This window comes from Manis pentadactyla, chromosome 13, assembly GCF_030020395.1.
Source record: "Manis pentadactyla isolate mManPen7 chromosome 13, mManPen7.hap1, whole genome shotgun sequence".
NCBI lineage: Eukaryota > Metazoa > Chordata > Mammalia > Pholidota > Manidae > Manis > Manis pentadactyla.
In genome coordinates, this window is record NC_080031.1 from 22,318,415 (window position 1) to 22,327,462 (window position 9,048).

A 9,048-nucleotide genomic window follows, 5' to 3' on the forward strand; every position below is an offset into this window, starting at 1 on the left:
CTTCCTCTCCCCTGTGACCTCCTGCAGCATGACTCTCCTGGCTGCCTTCTCCCTCCCTGCTAACATGTCCTTCAGCAAAGCAACCTCAGATCCCAATCACTGTCTCTCTTTCTTAAAGGCATCCTATAGCTCATCACCCAGCTCCTCCAATAGACCCGAAGTGTGTCTCTTTCCTTGGTAACCCTTTCCAGTATCTTGAGAAATAAAAATCCCACAATTACGACTGCCACACAACCACTCAGGGCCCCTAAGCAGTCTTCTCTCTCAAGGAGGGTTAACTCCACAGCTGCCAGTGCCTCCACCCACCCCATTTCTAGGGAAGTGTCCATGTGTCTGGGGAGCACTTTACCCTAGGCCAGTTCACCACTAGAGGCTCGCCAAGTGGAAGACCCATGGATGGGATCTTCCCAGGTGAACCCCACCATCAACGTGTTAGTTCCCCACTATACCAGCTACTGGGGGCTCCCTACCACCCACAGGGGGGTTTGGGGGTATCTCCCCACCATCTCTACAGGCAGCTTGCCCAAGCATCACGTGCAGGAAAATAGATTTCAGGTCCAGAGATCCTGCCAATTATGCGAGGTGTAACTAAAGGGGAAAAATGTGTTCCCAGCCCAGGGCAAATAAACCACAAACCACTGAAACTGAAATCAGTTGAAGGAAAAAGAGGTCTTTTACTGCTTAATGAATCCTGGCTCCATTCATCTCCCACCGTCCTGGCTGGGAGGCACCCAATAAACCTCTCCAGTCCCAAGCACACTCTCACCTCTCCTGCCACCCCTATTGATATGGAGCTGGACTACTTCTGCTGGACAGGAAAACAGATATGAGCAGGGTGGAAAGAGAATAAGATCAGTAGATCACACTAGAAAGGATTAAGAGTTAACCAGTTAAAAGTAGAAAAATAGAAAATACCCAAAGCTAGTGAATTAATGAGTTAAAGCTCAAAAGGCCAGGACCAACTTGGTCTGGAATGTTTGAATATTCCCCAGATAAGGAAAAGGATCTGTGCACAGACCATGTCTTCATGTGTCAATCAGATCATGCCATCCTAAGATTTTCTTTGGCCTGCTAAAAGCCCAGCTATAAACAGCATTATAAAGACAGGAAGATTCCTCTTAAGGCTAAAAGCCCTTGGGTTTTACCAAGAGATTAAGAAGTAACTTAACATACTCTTTACCAAACAGACAATAACTCAGCCCACCTTCGAGGCAGGGCAGGCAGTCTTGACTGATAGGCTCCCAGACCAGAAAGCTACTAACCTGGGAGGGAACCAGAGCAGTAAATTTCTTGTGTTAAACTAATTTTGCAGAATTACCCTGAAGACTGATAAGAAACTTAATGTCTCATCAAAGATAAACATCTTGAAACCACTTAACAAGTCTGCACTCCCAGCCCTTTGTCACATTCCTGAAAAATTCTACAAAAGGGGAACCCCCAACGTTTCAGGGTGCTCCTCTCTCTGACATTGCCCACACTTTGTGAGTGCATAACTTTGACTTTTTCCATATCTTTCAGCACATACCTCTCTCTGAGGTCACCCAGACTTTCTAAGTACATAGACTTTCTCTCTTTCAATGAAACTTAAACCCTTTAGGGAGACTCTCCTCCCTGAGGTCACCTGTACTTTTTCTCTCTTTAAGTAACATTAAATAAAACTTTTACCCTGCTTCACTATTGTGTCTAGGCCTTCAATTCTTTGTTGCAGAGGGGACAAGAACCAAGGAAAATACACAATACACCCCTAACACCTCTCTCCACTCACTTGTAAACATCTCCTGGAATGGAGATGGAATAAGGCCCAGTGAGAGATTCTGGAAATACTGCAATTTTACCCACATCATGGCACAGGTTTACCCACATATTACACAGTTTGCCCTGGTGGTACAGGCCATTTGGGAGAAGGATTCAAAGAGATACTTATATATTTTCAGCACAGTAGTCCTGTTATCAGAGATGGGTTCTTGGCCTTGCCTTGAGAAAGAATTCAAGAATTGACACAAAAAGAACTGAGCTTTAGAAATTTATTGGAAAGTAGTTGTATAGGGAAAAACAAAAGTACACATCTGAGGGTTGAGCTTGGGCAGCCCCAGTAGGACTCACTTGAGGACGCTTTATGGAGCTTCCTGTGTAAAGGGAGATGAACATTCACTAAGTGGGGAACTAAGGGAATAGGAGGGGTCTTTTCAGAGTTCAAGCTTGCTCCATTCTCATGCCAGATAGGGGAGTTTTGGTAATGTTTGATTGTCACCAGAACTCTTATGGCAAGGGGAATTGTGATTTGTGCTATGTTACACAGTGTACAACATATATTGGGGTGAAGTTTAGGTCAACTTCTCCTCCATGTTGGAATCAGTCAGTTTCGGCCTGTTATCTACCCTCACTCAACACATCCTCAATCAACAATAAGACCTTACACAGAATGTGTGGAATGTAAACAGTCAGCCGAAGTTCACCTCCCTCTCCATGCTCATATCTGGTGATTTACCTACTCTAACACTTCCTCAGAGACTTAAAATAACATCAAATTATTGGACTCTGAAAATTCAGTTAATTCTAGACTTGGGTCAGGAGCCACAATTTTTCAATGTGGTGACTGACATTACAGTTCTCATCAGCTCTTTTTCTTGCTATTATTAAACAAGTCCTGCAATGTCCTTGTTTATCCATTTTATCCAGTTGCTTGTTTATCCATCCAATTGGCTTCTGTCCATCTTGCCCTTAGAAACACCATGATGTATTTGCCATTGTCAAAGAGCCAAATAAGTAAAGGCACCTGGTTATACTTTGATTTTGTTGTCAATCTAATTATTTCTACCTTATCTCTAATAGGTATCAACTGCCACCATCTGCCATTGTGAAATCCCACTATTCCCGATAATACCAGGGAGCAAAGGTCTGGGGAAGCATCTTTACCTCTAACTTCTACTAAACTTCTCAAAAATGTTTGTGCTCCCCTTACCAGTACATAGCTATTGCATTAGTAAAAGGGGTGTGTTCTGGGCCCTCCCAGAAAACATTAACAGTCAGCTTGTGGGCTCTCTGGCTTTAGATTCTAATATTACTGTGAGTCTTCCTCAACACTATGCCAAGAAACTTCCTGTATCTCCATTGCATTTACTGATGTCTACTGTGGTAGGCGGAATAATGGCCCCTAAGGATGTCTACACTCTAATCTCTGGGACCTATGAAAATACTAATTTACATGGCAAATGGAGTGACAATTAAGGCGGACTTTAAAATAGGGATACTATCCAATATTATTCAGGTGAGCCCAATGTAATCACAAGGGTCCTTCAAAGTAGAAGGGGTGAAGGGCAGAAAAGAAAGTCAGAGGAAGATGTGACAATGAAAGCATAGTCAAAACTGCAACATTGGTTGCATGAAGAAGGAACTGAGAGGTCAAAGCCAAGGAATGTGGGCACCCTCTAGGAGTTAGAAAAGCCAAGGAAACAGCTTCTCCCTTGCAGCCTCCAGAAAGGAACACAGCACTGCTGACACCTTGATTGTTAGCCCGGCGAGACCTCTGTGGGACTTTCAACCTACAGAACTGTGAGATAATAAACCTGTGATATTTTTCGCTAATAGGTTTTGTTTATTACAGCAACACTAGAAAACCACTGCAGCTCCTGACCTGTATGTGCCTAGACGGCCAGCTCCAGATGTTTCTAGAACATGCATATTAGCTTCCTAATGCTGCTGTAACAAAGGACAACAAACTGGGTGGTTTGAGCACCATAAATGTTTGGTTTTACGGTTCTGGAGGCTAAAGGCCTGAGACCATGGTGCTAGAAGGGCTCGCTCCTCTGAGAGCTCAGGACGATCTGTTCTGCGCCCCTCTCCTAGCTTCTGGTGGTTTACTAACAGCCATTCACCTCCTCTGATTTGTAGATGGTCACTCCCGATCTCTGTCTTCAGCTTTACATGGTGTTCTCCCTGTGTGTGTGTCTGTGTGTGTTCAGATTTCCCCTTTTTATAAGGACAGCAGTCATGTTGGACTAGGGCTTACCATAAAGACCTTATATTAGTTTGGTTACCTCTGGAAAGACCTGTTTATGTAGGTCTCAGCCTATAGATAGAGATGCTATCCACTGGAACACCTGGGGACACTCACCTGGGCCTATCCTCTGGGCAACCCCCTTACGGGTTAAGTCATGGGTGAATGCCTTATGTCAAAAATATCTTCAATCTCCAGATTACATATATATTTTTTTTAAGTGGAAAGTTTTTTTTTTTTATTATATGAAACATAAGCAAATTTATTTAAAGCCAATAAATTTATTTAAGGAATCTCACATCGGAGATTGTGGTTTTTCCACTGTCTTTCAAGGTTACCTTAGTTCCTCTAAAGTTTGAATTGAGATTTATCTTCAAGAAAGTCCTTTTAAAAAGAATCTATTCCTTATTTTAACTGAAATATATCTGATGTATAACATTTGTTAAGAAACAGAATTCATCCAAATAAATTTGAACATATAATTTGCTTTATCAAGGGATTCATGAATTGGTCAGCAATTCATCCTGCAAATAGAGATGTTCTGGGAAACTGGACAGAATGGAAGGTTTTTATAGAAAGGAGGAAGGGAGAAAGGTCATTAGCAAAGGAAAAGAAGGGATTGTTTCAGGCAAGGTCACTTCCTCTTATGAGGAAGAGCAGGGGATTATAATGCAGATCGCATCCTCTTCTTTTAGAGAAGATGGAGAAGCTCCTGTGCAGGTGATCTTATCACTGATGCTGGCCAGAATATTCCTGACTACATTTCTGGGGGAGCTTGAAACTCCGATTGTGTTTATCATTAGGCCCTGGTTTGGTGACTTGGCTTAGTGACACAGTATTGGGTCTGTGTCTTCCTTCTTAACATTTCATATAAATTTAAGGTGTACAACATGTTAAATAGATACAGGAATACTTTGTAATATTGCCATTAAGAAAATACTTGCAAACTGCAAGTATTACGTCAGTGAATAGAAGTTATACCATTCTGCAATGCATGTAGATAAGTGCTTAAAATGCTTATAAAAAGTGTTCTAAGAATGCTAAAGAACATAAACCTAATAAATACTAAATAAATTAATAGAACTTACACTTAATACACAGGTGTCATATCAGTCAGCCCACAACTCTTTGAGTTGGGCTTATTTTATCTCCATTTGAATAAGGACATACTGATGACATATTTCAAAAGTTCTCCAAGTTGAATTTTGGGGTGTAATTTCTCCAAGCAGTTTACCTAGTGCCCTCTAAATATGAAGTGAGTTCAAATCATATTCACTCCTAAACTACCACACCCAAGAATAGTACAGGTTTCGCAGATATGCCAGCACCTAAGGAGAAAAATAAAGGATTAGTTCTTTCATACTTTAAGCAGCTCAGTCTTTGTAGTTATTTCACACAGATCTAATAAATATTTAACAATATGTATATATATTCTTATTTATATTCATTTTATTATTATATTAATATGAATATATATGAATATATTATATATGTTCCTTATATATTATATATATATACATATACATTCATTATATATAAATATAGCAATTTTTATATTCATATATGTATGATTAAAGCAAACATTAAGCATTTCTAATGATGAGCATCTATGAGAAAAGCCCATCATGATAGACTTCAACACCTGATTTACATTTTGTTCCTCTGTGTTAACACCTCCCATAATGAAGTGCAGTTCTCCCCCCATTCACACCTGCACACAGTACCCAGTCCTGATATTCTCACACATCTCATTTCCTTCTGCCCAAGACTATAACTTTCCTGCTCTGACTTTCCTATGACTGGGGTCTGGTGAGCTGTTTGGAAGCAGCAAGGGGTGAGGGAGGAAGCTCTTGAGGAGAACAGATACTGTTGCAAGGTGCCTTCCTCAAATGCAGTAATAGTAAGGTGTCTAGGCCAGGGAAGACTGTTATTTCCTCTTGTTGAAGGGAAAGAAAGTTACTTATGACAACCAAGAGGGGGCAAGATAATTTATGTGTGCATGGTTCTTACCCATTCCCACACAACTGTGTCTATTTTAGCATATTTGGGATCTCAGAGTCCCACTCTTTCCCTATCAGAACATTGATTTTAAAAACAAAATCCTGGTGAGGTGGCAGATTCAGGCATCTTTGCAGTTCTACTAAATTATAAAATCCAGGACTAGAATTAGATCACAATCTCTACCTGCTGAAGATGTGACAATAGTGGCCATGCAAGCTCTCAATTAAAAGCATGTCCAGAAGGGAGGCACCTAAACTGGATCCAATACATACTTCTTTTCATGTTTTCCTTGTGTTGAAATAAAAGACTTGAACTAAAACTCTGCCAATGGGAATCTACTAATATGCAAACTTTGCAAGATCAGGATCAACCTGTAAACAATGATAGACTGCTTAAGATGGATTCACCTTGAAATTCACAGAATCTGAAAAAAGGTGATGTAATATATCCCTGGAATTCACTGTGGAATTCACAGGTTTCCATTACCACAAGGAGAAATAAATTATCTTTTCCTCCAGCTAAATAACTTCTAAAGTTCATGATAAGATAAATTTAATACAAATTTAGTAATCTTATATAATTTAGTAGTGTAAATAGAAACATAAGTTCCAAGTAAACAAAAATACTCATTTTGACTTTTTAAATGGATAACAATACAAATAAGAAAAAAATTGACATCAGAAGATACTTAGTGATGATTAGAGACTGGTAAGGTGATGGTTGGTCACAAAAGGTGATATACGCCTCCAATGCATAAATATAATTTTCATCCAAGTATCTCAGTCTCTCACAAGTTAATCTCTTTTCTGGATTGCATTAAAACTCAACAAAATAATTCATATCTGTGATGTATTTTTGTTTCAAAGCCTAAATTCTCTGTTATGTGTTACAACATTCTTTCTTTAAGCAGTTATTATTTTCTAATTCCCTACCATCAGCTGCTTGCACTTTTTATTCCTAGCCCATATGAGTAGGTCTACCTTAATTTGGGTTGCCTGTGCTTCAATCATAATAACTCAGCATTATACATAAATTATTATAATTGGTATGATTCAGGATAAAACTTAATACTTCCCCAAAATCATGAGATTGTTTTAGAAGCAAAAAGTAGCTCTTATATACAGAATAACAGTATGAGTACAACCCCAATTATCAAAACTTTCCTGTGATAAAAAGACTCCTTTAGAACAGTGAATTTTCTCACCATGTCTGTCACTATTCCAGAAGAATCTAGGTAAACTATGATAAAATTCAAAATATAAACTCAAGAAATATAAGGGAGATTACCTAGATGGTATGTCTTCCCTTAAAACATGAAGAATTTTCACTTATTTGTATTTGGTGCCTTCTGCTGGCAGGAAGAACAACAAAGTTGAAGGTCTATGATCAGACAAGATGTGACCACAGTGTCTAATAAATCAACTGTTTGGAAGGAAAACCTGTCAGCCTGTGGATATAGGCACATAGAAGTGTAACTGTAAGCAGAGAACACTTGAAGTCAACATTATGAAGAACATAGATCAAAACCACAGTCCCCTAGGCAGGCAAGAGAGGCAGAGACACAACAGTGAATATTTCAGGCAACTGACCATAAGTACCAGTTTATACCTGATCCTGTCTCTTCCTCTATGTAGAACTGATTCAACACTAACTAGTAACTGTCTAGTAATGTTGCTTACTTTTAGGAAGGAAACTAACCCCCATGTCTCAGGATAGGATTACTTTAGCAACATGGTAAGACAATAGTATGTCCTAGAAACTTCTAGGTCAGTCCAAACTTTGAAGAAAAATTTGAAACTTTCATTCATCTTTTGTCTTCTGAGACTAAGTTCTTGCTCCATAATTTCTTCGTGGCGTTTTTCATTCTGCATTCCTCAGTATATAAATCAGAGGGTTGAGCAAAAGTGTTGCAAGTGTATAAAACACAGCTATCATCTTGTCCATGGAAAATGTGGTTGCAGGCCACGTGTACATAAACATGCAAGGACCAAAGAACAAGGTGAGCTCAGTGATGTGGGAGATGCAGGTGGAGAGGGCTTTTCTCCTCCCTTCAGCACTGTGGTTCCTCAGAGCAGGCAAGGTGATAGCCTAGGAGAGCACCAGCACAACAGGGCTGACTGTACAGATGTCCCCACTGTTGGACACCAAGAGATTAACCATATATGTGTCTCTACAGGCAAGTTTCAACAAGGGCTGCAAGTCATAAAAATAGTTATCATTCACATTGGGACCACAGAAAGGTAACTCAAGGCCAGAAAAAACAGAGCTAAAGAATGCACACAGGACCCCACCCAAGCCACAGTCACCAAAACACCACAGACCAGTCAACTCATGAAGGTCATAGTGCAGGGGCTTACAGATGGCCACATAGTGGTCGACAGCCATGAGGATTAGGATGAGGATCTCTAGGCAGCTCAAAAATTGGAATGAAAAGACTTGTATCATGCATTCATTGAAAGACATAGTCTTCTTCTTCAAAAGGGCAATCACAGTCATTCTACAGGCAATGGAGGTAGAGGAGCAGGTGTTAGATAAAGATAAGTGGAAAAGGAAGTACCTCGGGCTCCCAAGTGTCTGGCTGGTCTTGATGGTAGTCATAGTCAGCAAGTTACCCAGCAACACCCCCAAATAGAAAAGCAAGAAGGCGGCACATGCTATTTTCTTCCTAACAGGATCCTGGGTCAACCTAAGCAGAATGAACTCAGTCACATTATGATTCAGCTGCATGCTTTTATGAGTGAGGAGAAGTGGGTGAGTGTGAAATGTTTATGTAGCAAAAATAAAGGAATTAATTCATGGTGAATGTGATTTTTAGGTAATATTTTAAGAAAAATAAATATTCCTCACTTGGACATTTTAGCTGTGATTTCTTTTTTTTTTTTTATTGAAGGGTAGTTAACACACAGTATTACATTACATTAGTTTCAGGTGTACAACACAGTGATTCAACATTTATATACATGATAATTCTAGGTACCAGCTATCACCATACCAAGTTGCTACAATATTTTGAGTATATTCCTTATGCTATACATTACATTCTGGTTACT

The 9,048-nt window shown here is 39.7% G+C and overlaps 1 pseudogene; it reads right to left on the reverse strand.

Moving 5' to 3' along the window:
- Positions 1-7,802: 7,802 nt before the first annotated feature.
- Positions 7,803-8,725, reverse strand: LOC118915931 (olfactory receptor 4C16-like; annotated as a pseudogene).
- Positions 8,726-9,048: the final 323 nt, after the last annotated feature.